The following is a 20494-nucleotide window of genomic DNA, read 5'->3' as shown; positions in this document are numbered from 1 at the left end:
GAGCAATACATCATTGTCCAGCCAAATACTCAGTTTTATGAAAAAAGAGAAGTATTTTATTTCTACCACTAACAATACAAAAGGAAAATACGGGATTCAGAAACAACTGCTTAGTCCCCCTGAGATCAGGGGATAGGGTTTCTTTAAGTGGTCAACCAGGTCCCACTCCCTCCTGGCTCCTCGTGATAGTGGTTAATCCCCCTTCTCTATAGGCAACATCCAGGGCAAGCCCCACTAGTAGCACAAGCCTCAAGAGCCCACTCTGACTCTATTTTAAAGTCAGCAGTGGTCCAGAGCTGCAGAGCGAACTAGCAAGCAAGTTTCTCTGTGTTGATTAGCCCAAAATCAGTCTTTCCTCTACCTGCAGGCTTGAAGCATCCGGATTTCCTGAGTGTGCCCCATACGCAGGTGCTTGGAACGGCAGCAGCTGACTAAAGTGAGTTCACCACACTCGATCCTGGCGGGCTGCACTCCGTGGGTGTACAGTTCCTAACATGCAGTGATGCCACCAAAGCTGGCTCTTTACGTCTCCTCCTTGCAAGATAAGGGTCTGCTCTGTCCTATGATGGGGAAGTGATGCACAAATCCTGACATGGGTTCCTTCTCTTTATGACGGTGTGCAGGTACTCCCACAGTGGCTTCACTTTTCCAGGGGAGTGTGTCAATAAGGTTGCAAGTCTTGTTCCTCTCAGTGACACATTCTGGCATACGGGTCAGTATACTCTCCCTCTAAATGGGCTCCGTGGCACAGCAAAGTCCTCAACAGCTGCCCTTCCAGGCATAACAGTTGTGGCTCACCACAGCACAAGGGCTACAGCACCCCCAGCACAGCACAGCAATCTTCATGCAGTGGTTCCTCCTGGCTGACGGGCTGCAGACTCCTCACTAGGCATGGCTCAACCGATTTGCGCAGTTCATGGCAGCCCGCTTTTGGCATACAAACGTCATTGACTTCATCCTGTGCATTTGCAACAACCCAATCGGTGCAGCAGCCTTCTCCTCACACCTCGCAAAGGGAGTCCACCCACTGGACCTCGCTCTGACCATAGCTCTTCTCTTCCTCACAGGTCACATTGGTCTTGGCAAGCATGCAGGAGCTGGTGTGCCAGGCTCCAGGGCAGGTGGTCTTGGATTCCATTGGTCATGTTTCCTCACCCAGCAGGGAGACTAGCTGACTTTGCCTCCCAGTCCTGGTCAGAGGTAGAAGTTTGCAGAGCTTCCCCTCCTCAAACAATCTGTCTGGATGCTTGGCAGATGACAGTGTTTGGGGTTTCAAGATCCCCTTCTTATAGTCCATTTCCAGACGCCAAGTGTGATTAAGAGCATGAGTCTATAAAGTTTATGATCTTTTAAAGTGCCCACATCTCTGCCCCCTCTTCCTCTTTAAAGCAGTGTGTCACAGCAGGAGAAATTCCAAAACTGACAGCCCTATAACACAGGCCAAGGGAGTGACTATAGTCCACACTTGGATGCCAGCCACAGCGATATTTGTATCAAAGGTTAGCCGAGGGGGCCAGCCCTAATCTTTATTGAATCTTTTCATCATCATCCCCTTCCTTGTGACCTCTCACTGAATCAAAGAGCACCCTCTGAAGTGTACGGGGAAGCTTGGCTCATCCCTCTCTAGTGTGTGTCCCACCCAGCTTACAGGAATGCAGCAAGCACAAATTTGTCTTAGAGGAATCCTCTAAATTCTCTCCTTCTACTTCACCATGCAGGCCTGGGTCTCCAAAGTGGAATCCAGGTTCCTCCAAATATTGTACCATTCACAGGCACACCCAGTGTATGTACACAGCATACAGACCAGACACTGCTCACCATTGTATCCTTCCTGTACTGTACCACTCATAGGCACCCATGCACCCAGCACATACATTTAACATGCATGCAATGCACAGCACTACATTCTTCATGTATTGTACCACTCATATGCACACATGCATCCAGAGGATGTATGACGTTACTCCGCATACCGTTACAACTACCTACCATTACAACGCGACCATTACAACGCATACCATTACAACGCATAGCGCTTTGGGGTGCTGGATAGTGGTAAGTATAATTTACTATTCTAACTCCAGTCCCCGTGGACCCTAGGGAAGGTGTTGGATAGTAAATTATACCATTCCCTATCCTATAGCGCCCCCCAGCGCAATGCGTTGTAATGGTATGCGTTATAAAAGTCGCGTTGTAATGGTAGTGCGGAGTAACGAATGCGTTGTAACAGGTGCATACCGCATCCAGAACATACATTGAACATGTACACACTGTACAGCACTTTATTCTTCATTAATCGAACCATTATAGGGACACATACATCCAGCATATGCATTCAGCATGCACACGCTGCACAGTGCTGCATTATACCTTTCCAAGGCACACATATACCTTGCGCATCATACACCACTCATGCGCTGTGAAGCACTACACACCAAACCATTGTAGGCCAATTCTTAGTTAAGCACAAAGCAGTGGAACTTTAGCTGAGTGACCCTGTAGGCCCCACTCTAGTGACACAGGTCAAAAAGGACCTGCTTACTCCTACTGCTAACAACATGGAATGCTGTCACCACAGTGCTCTTTTTGGTTAACTCCTGGTACAGGCAGTAGCCTCTCACCACTAAGAGAGTAGCGCTTTGGGTACAGCAAGACTGCAATCCATGAAACATGCATGATCTGTGTTTCTGTGTTTGCCAATAACAACAACAAGACAGAGACATGCACACAGACAAAGAAACGCACACACAGAGACAGAGGCGTATACATAAAGAGAGACGCACACACAGAGACAGACACGCACACATAAAGACTGAGACACACACACACAGACTGAGACACACAGAGATACACAGACACACAGCTACAGACACACAGACAGATAGTTTGGTAGCTAAATGGGCTAAGGCATCGGCTACAGGGGCTTGTGCTTAACCTTACATTTACAGTTGTTTTTAACTGTATCCCCACCCCTTACTGACCTTGCTCCCACAGGTGCGGATATGTTGCCCCTCTGTGTTTAAATACAATACAAGGCAATAAAAGATAGTTATCTTGTAGGAGTAATAAAAGGCCACGGTATGTGGGGCCTGGAATGTCTAGAGATAGTGTGAAATGTGTGGCTATTTGCAAAGGACATGTAAAAGTTTTAGGTAAACATGAAAGGGATATGCAAAAGTGAATTGTATTGTGTGTGAAACAGTATTTGTTAGTTTTAATAAAAACTATTATCTGAATAAGCTAAAAAGGTGTGTGTAAACACATTGTAAAAAGAGTTTGACCTATTGGCATTGTAAATGACAATGTCTTTTATTTATGTTTCAAAATCCAAAACATAAATAAAAGGCAATGTCATTTACAATAAAAATAGCTCAACCCCGCGTTACTGCGAAACCTATTGCATTGTTTGTAGCAGCTGAAGGACTGACGGACATCGCAGATTACACATTAAACAGCCTGCAGCATCTTACAGTGCACGTCTGCACCATAACACGCATACACACGCAGTCATGGTACACACTACACAAACCCGGTGCCTAATAAGAGCAGACTCTGGCACACACAAAATGCAATAAACAAAACGAGCACCACACACACCTCGCTAAATAACCATGACATGTCCAGGGGGTACAAACCGTTGAAATAGCAGATTGGCCACCCCTGCGCATTAACCCTCCCGCTCGACTCTAGACGCACACCACTCTCCAGCCGAGGGGGACGATAAGGGGACAGGTGGTAACATACCAATTTCTGGGCTTCAGGTCTCTGCCCATCACCCTGTATCAATTATTAGAAGAAAACCTGTAGGTACACGCATTATGTAACTGGCCAAAAACGTCCAGTGGCGGTGCAAGGGCTCTTAAAACACATTACCTTCCAGAATGGGTGACGTGACTCCTACACCTTGTAGTCCTCATTGTTGTATGTAACCTTTCCTATACACTAATTTACACACGTCTCTGCATAATGTGTGTGCCATGTAAGCTGCTCTGACACCCTACACTGGTATGAGTAGTGTAGAGGACCACCCAGCCTCTAACTAAGAGGGGTATGATGTCATCATCACGCAGCTCTCCGCTGGGGGCAGTCGAGAGTTAAAAAATGGGTGTGGAGTCGCTCGGGGCTCCCACCAAGACTAACACCAGGTGTCTGAGTGCTATTCATATACTTAGGCGGCTAGGCCTATATAGGTACACGTATAGGGCCAGCAATCTCCACCTGCAACACACAGGGTTGCGGTTACCTGGCTGCAGAGTTACCCCACCACCGCAACCCCACCAAGTACCAGTATAAAAACAAATAAATACATGTGAGAGAGGGACTATGTGGGCACAGTTGGAAGGTGGTAGTGACGGAAATCTGTAGAGAAGGTCATCATTCTGGGCGCCAACAAAAATTGTCACATCAGGTGCCAACTTTGCTAAAGTTAGCCTTGGTGGGAATAAAAAAACATTGCAGCTAATTTGGCAATGCAGACGATCGCTTTTGTAGCATCTGTGAAGGTTACTTTAATAAGACTTTTACCCAGAGACTTTGGATTTGTTTTGGGTTTTTGTTATCAAGCTACATCTATATTGTACACTCTCACAATCACATCATATATTATGAAGGGGATAGCAAACAAATAGAGTGTCTGCTAGTTGCGTTCCTTTGGTACGGAGCAGAATTGTGAGAGGCAGCCTACTTCGAGTATTACGGTAATGCCAAAGGGAAACAGAAAGTGCGCTTCCAATGACAGAGGAGCTAGAGGGAGCTCGGGTGCCGAGGGAAATCTCTTTGGATGTTTCAGGAAAGCCTCTTGGATGTTCCATTGAAGGCGAGCGGGGCAGCCAGGCTGGGAGCAACATGTACCCTACGTTTCCTTTACGAGTTCCAGACCTAGCTGCACGAATATGAATCCGCCGGTGGGAAGTTGTGGGGAGCTGTTTTTGCATCTCTTGAGGGATTGTTCTGCTTTGGGACGTCGGTGAGGGCATGAAATCTTTGGTATGGGAGTAAACAAAGGCAAGCAGTACGGGAGTGAGGGTGCCGCTGCTTGATTGAGGGGGCAGAAAGGGCTGCATTACTTACTCCGTCCTCTGCGAGTATGTAGCCAGCCGTATGATGAGGGTGTCAGAGTGCTACATAGTGTGTTCATCAAAGAAGTGCTGAATTAATTGTGCACATTAACATCACATCTGTTTTAATGACGGAAATATATTTATTATTGTTCTGTAGTTCGGCATGGCATCTGTCTCCGTGGTACTATTGCTGCTGTTAAAAAATATCACAGTATGGCATTACCTGTCAGAAAAGTTGTGTTAACATATTGGAACATATTTCACTGACATAACGTATGTTGGTGCGCGCCGTTGAGCACCACTCTGCCCTCGGCCGCTTTTGCGATTGAATACGGTAACTTTTGCCTATGTCTGCATCGAGTCCCGCTGGTTTCCTTTCAGTGTGTTTTTGTACAGCGTTTGTACACAGTGCTTGAAATGGAACAATAAAAAAATAACAGCACTGAAAGCGACCGCTATAGTAAAAAAAAAAGCCTGTAAGTGGTGCGCGCACGCACGCCACTGCAGGCATATGTCTTCAATTATCGCGCCCGTGTCGGCACGATAATTTAAGACATATGGGCTTTGGTGCGCGTAACAGACACCAATAGGCCATGGGCTGAGGTACGCGACCGCCTATGGCCTATTGCGTGTTCTGTTTAAAAACAACACGCACTCAAAGCCCAATCAAAATAGACCTAGGAAATAACACGCACGAGCTGTGTGGAATTTCCAGGTCCATTTTTAAAACCCCTGTGAAAGGGCTTTGCAGGGGTGCAGTGTAATTATGTGGCATGTAATTATGTGGCACTGAGTGGTATTTGGAGGGTATGTGGCATTGAGTGCAGTGTAATTATGTGGCGTGTAATTATGTGGCACTGAGTGGTATTTGGAGTGTATGTTGCGTTGAGTGCTGTGTAATTATGTGGCGTGTAATTATATGGCACTGAGTGGTATTTGGAGTGTATGTTGCATTGAGTGCGGTGTAATTATGTGGCGTGTAATTATGTGGCACTGAGTAGTATTTGGAGTGTATGTTGCATTGAGTGCAGTGTATTTATGTGGCGTGTAATTATGTGGCACTGAGTGGTATTTGGAGTGTATGTTGCGTTGAGTGCAGTGTAAATATGTAGCATATAATTATGTGGCACTGAGTGGTATTGTGTGGAGTATATGTTGTATTCAGTAGAGTGTAATTATGTGGCGTGTAATTATGTGGCACTGAGTGGTATTTGGAGTGTATGTGGCATTGAGTGCAGTGTAATTATGTGGCGTTTAATTATGTGGCACTGAGTGTATTTGGAGTGTATGTTCCATTGCAGAGTGTGTGAGGGTTTCAGAGTGTGAGGGTGCAGAGTGTGAGAGTGCAGAGTGTGAGGGTGCAGAGTGTGAGGGTGCAGAGTGTGAGGGTGCAGTGTGTGTGATGGTGCACTGTGTGTGAGGGTGCAGCGTGTGTGAGGGTGCAGCGTATGTGGGTGCAGTGTATGTGAGGGTGCAGAGTGTGTGAGGGTGCAGTGTGTGGGAGGGTGCGGAGTGTGTGTGGGTGTGGTGTGTGTGTGCGCTGTGTGCAGTGTGTGAGGGTGCAGTGTGTGTGAGGGTGCAGAGTGTGTGAGGGTGTGTGAGGGTGCAAAGTGTGTGAGGGTGCAGTGTGTGTGAGGGTGCAGAGTGTGTGAGGGTGCAGTGTGTGCAGTGTGTGAGGGTGCAGTGTGTGTGAGGGTGCTGTGTGTGAGGGTGCGGTGTGTGAGGGTGCAGTGTGTGTGAGGGTGCAGTGTGTGTGCAGTGTGTGCAGTGTGTAAGGGTGCAGTGTGTGTGAGGGTGCGGTGTGTGAGGGTGCGGTGTGTGAGGGTGCAGTGTGTGTGAGGGTGCAGTGTGTGTGAGGGTGCAGTGTGTGTGAGTGCAGTATGTGAGGGTGCAGAGTGTGTGAGGGTGCAGAGTGTGAGGGTGCAGTGTGTGAGGGTGCAGTGTGTGAGGGTGCAGTGTGTGTGAGGGTGCAGTGTCTGTGAGAGTGCAGTGTGTGTGAGGGTGCAGAGTGTGTGAGGGTGCAGTGTGTGTGGGTGCGGTGTGTGTACGGTGTGTGTAGTGTGTGAGGGTGCAGTGTGTGTAAGGGTGCAGTGTGTGTGAGGGTGCAGTGTGTGTGAGGGTGCAGTGTGTGAGGGTGTAGTGTGTGTGAGGGTGCAGTGGTAGCGTGTTCCTCGGTCGTATGTGGGGCATCAGGAGGAAGCTGTTGCAATCAGGATGTGGGGAGTTTTCTTTTTAATTGTTTTTAAATGTTTAAAGCAGTGTTTCGATAGCATTTTATTTTGGATGAATTTATGGTTTTGTATTGGCAGCATACCAGACGAATAGTGGCAATATGGTAGACTTTGTTTGAAGATAAAAAAAATTCGAGGTATTTACTATTGTTTCGTTCATACCAGATAGAGGGTTGTTTAGCATGCGAATTACAAACCTGGCTCCATCCTCAAATGCTCTCGCCATGTAACTCAAGTTTTAACCCCTTTAAATCTTTTACGTATTCCACATTGCATTTTTATGGTCCCATGTTTTATCTTAATTTAAATTCTTATTTCTGAATTGTATTATACATTGCACATTTATGGTTGTACGACCAAAATAAAGTTTTGTTTACGACTCGTTTGTGTTCAGTGAGACTTGGACTAACATTTTTTTTAGGGAGACAAAAGTTGAGCAGAGAATATGTTGATAAATACAACGGCGAACCAGTGCGTGGAGGGACAATGAAAGCCTGGAAGGAGAAAGCAAGAAACGAAAAGCCCCTCACCTTTGTGCCACTGGTTATAACAGAACAAAGGCTTTAGATGTGTGATCACACGTCCTTCGGGGTGCTGTTGTGTATATACATGAAGGGTGCATGAACTCCTAATCAGGTTAACGGTGCCTAATGAGGCGCGGTCCACTACTCTGCGTTAATGACCTTTCGATTCCAGCTGATCACACGCAGGTGAGCATTAGCAGGCTGCACGCTCACTTAGCAACGCAAGGGATTCTCTGCACGTACCAGAAAGTGAAATATAAAGCGAGTGGTAACAATGGACTGGCCAATGGAACACGGAGAGATGTACCAACTGCACACCGCCTCTGAAATGATGATGGGGGCGGGGGATAGTCAGTCATAGCCTGGCAGGCGAGTGGCTGCCCCAGCCCTGCCGGCCTCTTAGAGATGCAGGCCTTGCATGTAGATGTAGCCGGAACAACAGACCCAGTTTGTTGGGAAGTTATGGGAGAGACACGAGTGAGCTGGTGAGAGTGAACTCGGGCAGGATGGGCCAGTGTTAAGATGTGGGAGCCGGTTAAACACCTCTGATAACTCATAAATCTAGCCATCTCCTTGCACCAGCTGCACCTGGGCCCGGGTACCAAGCTCCTCCCATAAACGAGCAGTGCTGCCCGGCTAAGCCAGGGCTGTAACAGGAGTACTCCTCTCTTGGAGTATGTTTTAATACCAGCCTACTCTTGCACGAGTGAGAGGTGTGTGCACACTGTCTGACCCTCCGCCAGGAGGTGTTAAGAAGGGGTGCCTTTCCTTACACACCCCATCCTACTGTGGTGCGAGTTGGAATGTTGACCCCCAAAGCTCCTGGGCTCTGGGAGAGCTTGAGTGACCATACAATCCCAGGCTCCTTACAGGAGGAGTGAAGGCTGGGCTAGGTACAGTGAAGTACACGTTTATACACAGTATGTTCAGTCACAGTTATTACTTAAAAGTAATGATGATAAAGTGAGGGAGGGAAGTAGTAGTGTGGAGCTCTGGGGGCTAAGCTTTCTAGAGACAGCAGGGGTTGACCTTTAGGTCACAGCCCTGGCCGGGCCAGATCAGGGCACCAAGGACCAGTGTTATCCTATGAGAGCGCCGGAGCTGGCCGTGGTGCTGACAGTTGTCCTCGGAACCTATGGAAGTGCCCAAGGGTGGATCTCCTGTGGGTTCTGTTTCGTTGCTGCTTTCTCTCTTTTTCTCTGTTTACTTATCTATCTTGAGTTCCTAGCTCGGGGGCAATCTTACGGAGTAGCTAGGCACTTTATAAATGTCCTTATTCTTTCCTCCCTCCCTTTTCTGCCTTTCTCCCTCTTGTTCGAAGTCTGACAATGAATTTTAAGTCCATGTAAATGTAAATGTACAGGAATTTATATAGCGCAAATCACCAAGCGGTTTCTAAGCGCTTGCTTAGGGAACCCGTCCTGGTATTCCCCTGTGAGATAACCCCGGCAGGGTAATCGCAAGGTGAAAGCCAGGCATCCCACCGCGAGGGGCCGTTGTGGAGATTAAGCAAGCTATTGCCCAGAGTCGCAGAGTGTGAACCCATGAATCGAGTAGGCACCGGAGCGAGAATTGTCGAGTCCATGGACATTTTAGGACTCAAGACCCCGGCGAGCCGGGAATTGAACCCTGGTCCCGGGCTGACCTCTGCTTCCAGGTCTGCCTCCTCTAACCAGTGAGCCACACTTCTCCATCCCCGCCAAAACGTGCACTGGTGCTCACCACCTGCAAACACCAGCACATTTTAAGCACAGGAGATCAGAGGCCAGTGGGCACCCTAGAATCTTACCAGGACACAATAACGTCTTGGACTTCGGGGTGGTGGTTGTGGTTTGCTGACCTGGGCCCGGCAGGATCCTTTAAAGACTTGCACTTCCGGGGTTGTAGTTCAATCAGTGGCCCTCAAAGTTGGGGACATATTGTTCACACTGGCATTTTCCTTTGCCCTTTTGAGTGACACTTGGGTGCCCTCAAGACCCCAGATCTACTGAAGTAAACGTGCTGTCCTCATTGAGTTAAGTGCAGGAGGCAGAATCATGGAGCCGGCCGCCCATCACCGGAGGGAGCTAAGGGGAACATATCGCCTAGCAGCAGCGCTTCACAGTGACTAGAAATGCAGACGCAGTGCACTACCAAGCAGCGGGACACTAACCTGCCAAGACACACGCAGGCAACCTTCACCGGACCCCTGACTGTCCTGAGAGAGTGTGGGACCTTTGGTAATGGAGGCAGGGCGCCGGGAGAAACAGCGCGAGGGACTCAGCGTCCCAGGATCCACCAGCGCTAGCCAGCCCCGCCCACCTCCTACCGGATATATTCAGCAGACATTGACGCACCGCGGGACGCGCGCGGGCTGAGCCCAGGCAGAGGGCGGGCCGTCTGTGGCCGTCCGAGGCAGGAGGAGGCAGGGCAGGGCCAGCCCTCTGACACCGTAAGATGGGTAAGCGCAAGAAAATCAATGATGTAGAGGAGGGGGGAAGCAAAGCAAAGGTACCAAAACACTCAAACTCTATTTTGACGTATCTTTCTTCTGCTGTGGGGGCACTCACAAAGGAGATTGCGAATGCTGAACTGGAGCTGGGCTTGACACCCTCCTGCCAATCCACTACCCCTAACACTCAGGACACCCAGAACTCTGTTAAAGCTTCCAATATCCCCCTTGAACCCGAGGTGATTGTTGCTAACCCCATCCCACCAGCCATCTCTGGCGCTGGTTTACCTCCAGACTGCACCATCACGCTCCCTGTTTCCCCTAGCGCTCAGCAGTACGATCCATCCCTAAAGCGGAAACGGGGAAAACCTAAAAACGCTCCTGTTGCGCCACCTGGGGCATCAGATTCTTTGGGTGACCAGATGGAGGCCCTTTTTATCGCCCGAATTGAGCCCCTACTCATCGGTATTGCAAAGGATATCGTGGACACTTTGAACACCTGCCTGGAAGGACTTTTAAAGAAGTGTTCACTTTTGGATAGACTTGTGCACGACCATACCCTGCATTTAAAAGCACATAATGTGGGGATCAAAGGGAATGGTAAAAGTGGTAATGAGGGTGCCAAAACAGGGGAACCGGGACCACTTTACACTGAGGTGGTGCAAGCCAAAGTTAATGATAGGTCGAGGGATCCCATAACCTCCCATAAAGGTTTGGAGGTAACCTTACCACACCTTAACACTCCCACCCGCCTAATTGAACAACCTAACGCTCCCATTAATAAAAGGGTAAGACCTAGTCAGGTCAACCTGGATCTACCACCTGAGGCTGCCCCACTTGTTGCCATCTTTATTGGGGTCCCCCACTTATAGAGGGGGAGCTTGAATCCGCCCCAGACCTCATGGCATGGGCTCGTTCCTGGTGTGACGATGTTTGCAGCGGGGCTATCGTCTCTGACAGGATCATCTTTGCAAGGAGGGCGGGCTGGATAGGGAAGCGCTCGAAGTCCGGCCAGGGGGACTGTGTCTTAATCAATTTTGACAGGGCCAATTTGGCAGATAGACTGTTCTGGGACGGCTCACACATTTCAGTAAGAGACCAATTGAGACCAGTCCCCTTGGGTTACTTTTATCCCCCCTCAGTAAAGTCTCATGGTGACCTTCGACTACCAACACGGAGGCGGGGGTTGATCCCAGCACCGGGAGGGATATGTTCAGATGTGCATGATCGTATTAATACCCTAAGGACAGACACTGTAGCCCTGGTACCTATTCCCCATCCAGTATTAAGCCCCGTTGTGGGTTGCGGGCCGGTCCTGAGTAATCGTTTTACCCCTCTGTCGGGTCTATAAGAAATTGATTGACTGGCGGATATGAGGCCTGCTCCCACGGTTGGGACCCCCATTTCCGATGAGGGTAAAGCCTGTAAAATCCTTAGTTGGAACGTGGCTGGGGTCAGAGCAAAAAGAGGAGATGGCGCATGGTTTAGCTTTGTCATCAGCCACGACATTATAGCACTGCAGGAAACGTGGGACACCTCGCCTGGTTTCTGGTTGGATGGTTGTACAAGCTTTGCCGTTCCGGCAGTCCCTAGCATCACCGGTAGAGCCAAGGGAGGTCTTATTCTCCTTTTTTCATTAAAACTTAAGGGGCCCTTAAAATAATCAATAGTAGCTCACCAAATCTTTTAATTGTGGAAAGAAAGGTTTCCCCTAGCAGGAAAACCTTCTTTATTCATTTTTACAACTCTTGGAACAGGGAAAATGGCAATGACCATATTGCCACCCTGGAATCCTTTTTACTTTCAGTCGGTCAAGACAAAAACACTAATGATGAGTGCGTCCTACTGGGCGATTTTAATATTCACCCCTGTAATAACATGTGTAGCATAGGCGACCCCATGGGGCCTCCTGGTTTAGGGGCCACCCATTTTGAGCATACCAAGGCCGGAGAGGCACTGGAAGAGTTGCTAGCTAATTTTAACTTATTCGAACCAACGACCCCGGATGGGAAGATGAGATTAATTACCTACAAGGGTTCAGACCCTGGGTCTGTCTTAGACTATATATTTGTGACCTCAGGTATCCTACACAGGGCTGTTTTTTATGCAACAGTTGTTTCCCCGTTCAGCGATCATAATCCTGTCTTACTTGAGGTGAAATGGGGGGATTCTATGGGACCCATGTCATGCCCTGTTAAGATAAGGTCAGCGCTACGCCCCGTGGATCAGGGGAGAAGGAAAAAGTGGGCAAACGTGGTCCCTGAAACCTTTTATGCAGACCTCCTCCCAAAAATTGAGGGTTATATGGCCATCTGTGGGGACTTGAGTGCAGCAAACTATGAAATAATGGGGGCATTTGAATCCATATGCACACATATCTCTACAGATCTGACGGCCAAATTAGGGCAGGGAGCAAACAATCACCGTCGATAGTTTGACACTAAGTGTTCAAAAGCACACAGAGCACTCATGTCAGCTCTAAAATATAACCCGAGAGACGAGATGGTCATCACACTGCTAAGGATAGAGTACAAGCAAGCTATCAAACAACGGAAGGACGACATAAAGGCAGTGACTTGGGACAGTTTACTTTCAGTAGACGTTCTCCGTAACAGCAGCAAATTTTGGACAATAATCAATGAGCCTTTTTTCTCGGACTCGGATAATTGTGTCACGGATTGTGTCATCTCCGATGACAAATGGTTGAGCCACTTTAGAGCAGTCTATGGTGAATCGGACTCAGAAGCCTCTGGCTATACATGGACAGTCCCTGAGGCTGGACCAGTAACCTTTAATGAAGCAGAGGTGGAGCTAGCAATTTTAGAGTCAACTAAAAATAAAGCTTCGGGCCGGATGGGGTGCCAGTAGATTTTTATAAACATTCCCCGAAGCTTTGGGCCAGAATATTGTCTAACATATTCAACGCTGCAAACGGCAATCTGTTGCCTACTTCTTGGGCCACCTCAATCATAGTGCCGATCTTTAAAAAAGGTCGGCGCGATGACCCTGGGTGTTATAGACCCATATCCCTCCTAGATTCTGCAACAAAAATCTTAGGCAGAGTCCTTCTGGTCAAGTTGAGGGACAGTATTGAGGGATGTGGGGGGCTATCAAACATCCAGTATGGGTTTAGGGAGAAAAGAGGTACCCTGGCGCAGTGCTCCAATCTGCACATGCTGATCGCCAAGTACACGGTAGCCAAGGAGGGGTCGCTATTTTTGGCCTTTATGGACCTCTCCTCGGCTTTCGATCTGGTGAACAGGGCCAAGTTGTGGGCAATCCTCCTGGAACTTGGCATAGATGGGGCATTAGTTAAATTTATGGCATCCCTCCATCAAGAGCTGTTCTCCTAAATCCGGGTCACTAATGAGGGAAGGTGCACTACCCGCTTTAAATCTATGCGTGGAGTACGCCAGGGCTGTATTCTGGCCCCCTCCTTTTTACCATCTACATCAATGGCCTGGGTCGACATCTGGAGGAGGTGGATGGGGACGTCCCGCGTATAGGAGATGCAAAGATTCCTGCCCTCCTATACGCGGATGACGCCGTCTTCATAGCCCGCACTGGCAATGGTCTGCAGCTTTTACTTGACGCCTTTGGGGCATCTATGGACAGGCTGGACCTAAAGGTGAATGCTAATAAATCTCACACCATGGTGGTCGGATTCCATAGGAACAGGGCTAAACCAAAAAATTTTAAATGTAAGGGTGAGGTGGTTACCAGGGTAGCTGTGTTCCCATACCTGGGGGTACTCTTTGATGAGAGGGGCTCTTGGGGCCCTCAGGTAAGGGCAAAGAGCCTATCCGTGGCTAGATCAACTACGGCACTCATGGGGTTCACAAAAAGGTTGGGGGCCAGGCCTATGGAGGTCCTGCTCAAGATCTATAATGCCAAATGCATCTCAATCGCGATGTATGGGTCAGCCCTATGGGGATATGTACATTTAGAGACAATCCAGAGGGTAGAAAACAGGTTCTTGCATTCATTGCTGTCTGTGCCCCAGTCGACTCCGACTTTTTCGACTCATGCGGAGTTGGGCTTGGACTATGTCACTGACAGGCTTAACCTGGCGCTGTTAACATTCTGCCTTAAGATCTGGCTTAACAAGGAATTAACCCTTAATCACGCGATTTTAGCAGATGTAATGTCCTTAGACCATTCCCACAAAGTACCCTGGTTGGAGTATTTGAGAAAATCCTTTGAACATCTGGGACGCCCGGACCTCTTCCTGTCACCATCCTGCATCAGGAAGGTGGATGTGAATCTGGTCAAAAAACATTTCATGGAAAGGGCCAGTCTAGCCAGGGAGGAAAGGGAAATGTTGAAACCCTCTGTGCGATCCCATTATATGCTATTAGGTTCCACCTCACTCGAGCAATACCTTATGATTGTCACAAAGCCATTTCATAGGTTTTTATTGGTAAAGTTTAGATTAATTTGATTCATTTTTATTTGGGCAATTATCCAACTTGGGTCAAACCAGATTTAGCCACCCCTTCCACTTGTGACCAATTTTCAACCCAAGACACAATGCATTTTGTAATGTTTTGCGGGTTCTTCTCGGATAGCAGAAAAAAATACCTGCGGCCTATTTTGAAGGAGGCTGGCTTTACGCAAGTGAGGCCGGCATTAGTTTTCCTCCAGTCTTTGAGCAGCGTCCGCATCACATTTTGTGTGGCTAATTTCTTAGTGGCGGCATCCAGGATTAAATTGCATAACGCCCCACGGTCTGTAACATAATGAATTTTTAATCGTGTTATTTATGTGCTTTTATCCTGTTGACTTATTGTATTGCACATGCTGAAAATGAAAATGTATCAAATAATTTTATATGTGTACAAAAATGTTTTATGCCTTTTATGATTTTTATAAATCGAATAAAGTGTATTTGACTGACTGACTAGAAATGTATTCTGGGAGATTGCATGTCTGTTTATTATGTCTAGCGCATACAATGCCGACATACCCAGCTTCTAGGCGCTAAAAAAATCGCCTTTCAAACAAAAAATATAAAACAGTGGGCCGCTATTCCCGGAGTATGGTAACGAAAAAGAAACTACGCTGCATTAAACGAAAAAAAAATATATAAACTCTAAAACGGGAGTTATAAAATAAATTACAGAGCCTGCAAAGTGAGAAAGAAATGAACTAGTACTACAACATATATCTTTGTAACTAGAAACAAAACGGGCAGAAAAAGTGGAGACACGGAGAAGAGGCGCTGAGAGGGAGAGCTTTGCCATGAAATGGATCCCAAAAAAAAACTCGAGAGTGGTGCGCGCGCGCCACTGCGAGCATATGTCTTCAATTATCGCGGCCGTGTCTGCCCGCGATAATTGAAGACATATGGGCTTTTGTGCGCGTAACAGACACCAATAGGCCATAGGCGGAGCTACTCGACCGCCTATGGCCTATTGCGTATCTGTTAAAAAACAGCCCGCACACAAAACCCAATCAAGATGGACCTTGAAATGCACACGCACGAGCTGTGTGGAATTTTCAGGTCCATTTTTGAAACACTACCAAAAGGGCTTTTCGCTAGGCTTCGCTACGCTTCGCTTGCGAGCCCTAAAATCAGCATTAGTGGCCCAGGCATCAGTACAGTTGGGGCACTCAGGGCAGGGGTGCACATCCAATACCATCCAGAGGACTTTTCCATCCCAACAAGCACCAGTATGTTATAGGGAACACTGGCAAATGGGGAATATATTTAATAATTAAAAAAAAATGTTTTGCACTGTACTCTCAGGCTTATTTAATGTATAGAAAAAATACACTAGGTTTTGCATTGCGTTGTGCTGCATCATGCAACCACCCACATAATTCTTTAGTAAATATACCCTAAAGTGTTAACACTTTCCAGGTCAGAAAGGACAAGACCTGGAATGGTAGTTCGAAAGTCTGATTCTGTGACATACGATTCTATCCTGTTTTATTATGAAAGTTGTTATCATGGTGTATGGGTTTCCTTTCAGACATTCATTTGTATACATTTTAACATGCTTTACATTGAAATAAATATTCTCTGAGTCCAAAGTGTACATCCAGGAGCAGACGAGACTTTGCACAAGGAAAATCCCTTGGTCCATCATGCTGTTAATTAGTTCTACTGATTTCATTATTATCAGCAAAGCAGTGGAGTAATCCAATTCTGGAGTGCTCATCATCCATTAAGTTATTATCTACATATCTTAAGCAAATTAACTCTAGGTGCCTGGTATGCTCATCCTAACTAATGTATTTCCCAATGCTCTTTTGCTATGTAAGAGCTTGAGCAAAGGTTAATAAATTCTGAAGCAGACAAAATGGCGCAAAATGTGTGTGTCCCAGTTAATCTGCTTATTACTGAAAATGACAAAAGAAGACAAAGTTTACATAGGATGAGCCACAGATCTACAATTCTTAGGCTATAATTACAAGTTTGCTTGAAAATTCTGCCACTGGCGAAAATTTGACTTCTTTAAGAGTTTTACAGAAGAGAGGACATTCGGTTGGCAGAACCCACAGAGTGGGTGTTTAAGGTAAACATACTCCACTTTCTTGAGACAAACCTCATGAATATTTGTTATATAATATTTTATTTATTATAGCCATTTCACATAGGGGAACTTTACAATGTGATACAAATTAAAGTTACAGTATGTAATGAGAAGGTGGTAACTACATAGGTACAATTGTATTCTCATTGTTTTGAAGTCAGAAGATGTTCCTTTGGTAGTTTACTGTAAACAGAACGGATTGGAATCAGGAGATTATTCAATAAGCAAGGAGGACTAGTGGGAAGAAACAAAAAAGGAAAAAGAGCAAATATTTCTAGAAATAGTAGAAACTGAGAACCTGAACGAGAGCATTGAGTTGGGGTATGGAGAAATCCAGGAACATAAATATGGTTAATCGAGTAAAGGTAAGTACTTCTAGACAATACAATGATAGTGGAATCTGACCTGAAATGCAAGCAATAACCATCAAGCTTGGTAGAAAGAAACTTGACTAAGATAATCGAGAGAGAAAAGAAGATGAAGACAAGAGTTTTGGATACTCTGCATAGAGTGAATGGATACTTTAGGAGGCCAACATATAATGAAGAATCGTATCGTAGTTGGCATGAAAAAAGATCAGACATTGAAGCAGCAGTTTAAAAAAAGAGAAAAAGGAAGGATTTGATTTTACAAATATTAAGCTGCAAATGCAATTTTGGATGATTTATGATAGTTATTCAGATACATTCTGTGATTAATCAAAGATAATACCTCAAAGATACCTGGCTGAGGAGGAAAATGGAATGGGAATGGAAGAGAAACAAATCAGAAAAGTAGTGCCAGGAACTTTTGGAATGTCAATTCTTTCAAGATTTGGTTACAAGAAACTCAATAGCATCCAATTTTCAATGACAAAAAAGACTTGTAGTGATCTGTTTAGGAAGAGAATCAGTGAAAGGGAAAATAAGAAATATTTCTGAGAATTGTCAGCAAAAAATTGTGATATTAAGCCAAATGAGGACATGGTTGTAGTTAAAGGAAGAGTATACATAAAAAGAGTATTGAATCAAGAACTCAATCTTGAATTATACTATGGAAGGTTGGATAGGGAGACAATGCAACCCCTTTCCATTATATGGATTTAAGAAAACAGTACCTGAAATCCTCAGATTATGTGGTGATTAAGTAAGAAAAGAGTATTTCACCCTTTTGAAAGCAGCTGAAAGGTCAAGAGGAATGCGTATAGAAAACAGTTTATTGTATCAAGCATTAAGTAGAGTTTTAGAGAGGTAAAATCATGCTGGCTCAGTGGAATTACCAGGACAAAATCTTGATTTGGGAAGAAAAAGAAGATTCTTAACCTAAAAAAGAGTTGAGATAAGGCAGTATGTTGCAGTAACTTAAAAAGAAATGAAACAAAGAAATAGCAGACATTTGGAGTAAAAGTAGAACAATACCATGTTCTAAAGACAACAAGAAAGTGATCAGGAATCAAAGACGAATTGTAAAGAGAAACGTGAGTAGGCAGAAACACAGAATAGACAGGCTTCACAGAGGGGAAAGATTCTAGGTAAATAGGAGACGCAGTATGCCTTGCCTTGGATAGATAAGCATGAATATTCAACTCCAAACTCATTTAGGGCCATATGTATCAAGCCTTTTGTGAGTCGCAAAGGCCGAAATTCGCAGAATTTTGGCCTTTGCGAATCGCAAACGGCCTTTTTGCATGTTTTGGGATGTATGAAACATTCCCAAAATAAGGAATTGCAAACTTGTGCGATTCCTTATTTTTCCATAGCATTTAGGGAATCGCAATTTTGCGATTCCTTAAATGCTATGTATGTAGCATTTTTGGCTTGCGAATTGTGGTTAAGAATTCGCAAATTACCACCAACTTGTAGTTGATGGTAACTTGCGAATTCTTCCGAAAATGCACAATTTGGCATTTTTAAAGGTAGCATGTGATGCACACACATGCCCATAGGGCATGTATGTGCGCCATATGCACACACATGTTCTTTTCAGGGGTGCAGCAGGGTGTCTTTGAGACACCCCTGCACCCTTGCAATAATTCTCAAATTGCGATTAGCAAATTGCGAATTCGCAATTTGAGAATTATTTTGCATTCATTCCTATGGGCCTCCTGGCCCATAGGAATGCATTGGAAAATATTCCTTAATTGCGAATTTGCAAAATGCGAATTCGCAAATAAGCAATATTAAGGAATCGCTAAAAAATAGCGATTTTTTTCATACATACCATTTTGCAATTCCTAAATAGCGATTCCTTAAATTCGCTATTGAGGAAATGCAAAATAGTTTGTTGATACATATGGCCCTAAGATTCCTTACCAACTAGAAGACCAAAAGGGCAGGGAATACTCAGGAAGAGTAGAGGATTTAAAAAGGGACGAAGGATTAAGTGGAGAAACAGTACAGAAAGTAGCATGGCTGTTCGAAATGTTTGGTGTTAAGTACTAAGCCTTTCAATTTGGTCACTACAGAAAATAAGAGACAAAATGGGGAAGCGGGGCACATGGGTGTGGTTGGAAGTGGGGGTGACTCTACTAAATATCTATATAGTGAGGGGCCCTTGCGGTTATTCTGAGAACTTAGAGGCACCTATGATAAAGCACCAGGCTGCTTCCTAGAGCATAACTCTATACAACACGCTATTGTCTCTAGCTGGGGACAAGGACATGCTGAACCAATCACGTCACTACCTCTGCAGACTATACTAACACACAGGGATTTAAGGAAAGCCATAAGTGCCTTATATGACGCTTTGTACTCACTACCCAACAGACTTGACAGCAAGGGACAAGTGGCCAATTGACATTGACCTGAGTACTGCTTTAATCAACAATGGGCAAAGGCTAAACAACAGGCAAAAGAGGTGTCTAGAAACCCACGACTCACACAATTTAATTGTCTGCACCAGGCCTACCTGACTCCAAGGCACATACATGCATGTTTAGGTCATGAAAGTGGAGCTTAAAAATTAGGAGAGACCTCCCTGAAAGGGGAACCAATGCCTTCCAAATAGCATATAGCTGTTAGGGAGCGGGATTTTCTACATCTCAATCTTTGGATGTAATAATTAAATTACACTCACCACTGTTTGCATGGACCTTTGTTGTACAACAAGGAGAAGTAAGGAGCAATTATCTGCCACAATCCAATAGCATGATAAATCATGTATGACTTTTGGACAGTCAATAAAGAGAGTATTTGTATGTGTTCAAAGGGCTTTACTTTTGTAATTCAATTCGTTTTTAAGCATTTTATTAAAAAGTAATTATTCTTTACGCATCAGCATTAGAAATGAACATAGTCCAATAATTGATATTTCAATATGAGGTAAAATAATACATTAGTCAAGACAATAGTCATTGTTATATTGCAGCAAGTGTATTCCATGAAGGAATTTTCCCAATCTAAATAGATTAGAATAAGGTGAAAATACAATATCAGTTCAGATACTCAAAGAAGAGTGCTGAGAAATCAAAGCATAGCCATTTTGCCTCGGCCGCTGCCTGTCAGGCTGGAAAGTATTCTTAGCTCTTATGTCAAAGAAAAAACAAAAGCATCTTATTATTAAGGGAAGTATCAGAAACTCATGGATGAGTCTCAAACCACAGAGTCAGGGAAGGAACCCCGGCTGCTACTCTAGGAAAACTTACTAATATGAAACACAGTATTTTATGTTGCAACATTATTTTCTCTTGTCTCCTGAGTCCTCCAATAGAATTTTAATAAACTTTGGGGAA

At 45.4% G+C, this 20494-nt stretch overlaps 1 protein-coding gene across 1 annotated transcript in view; it reads left to right on the top strand.

Moving 5' to 3' along the window:
* Positions 1-20494, top strand: part of FBLN7 (fibulin 7) — an 877728-nt gene that overhangs the window by 807807 nt on the left and 49427 nt on the right. The gene's annotated exons all lie outside the window — the stretch shown is intronic.

The sequence above is a fragment of the Lissotriton helveticus genome, chromosome 6 (assembly GCF_964261635.1).
Source record: "Lissotriton helveticus chromosome 6, aLisHel1.1, whole genome shotgun sequence".
Taxonomy (NCBI): Eukaryota; Metazoa; Chordata; class Amphibia; order Caudata; family Salamandridae; genus Lissotriton; species Lissotriton helveticus.
This window is presented reverse-complemented; position numbering and strand designations above follow the sequence as displayed.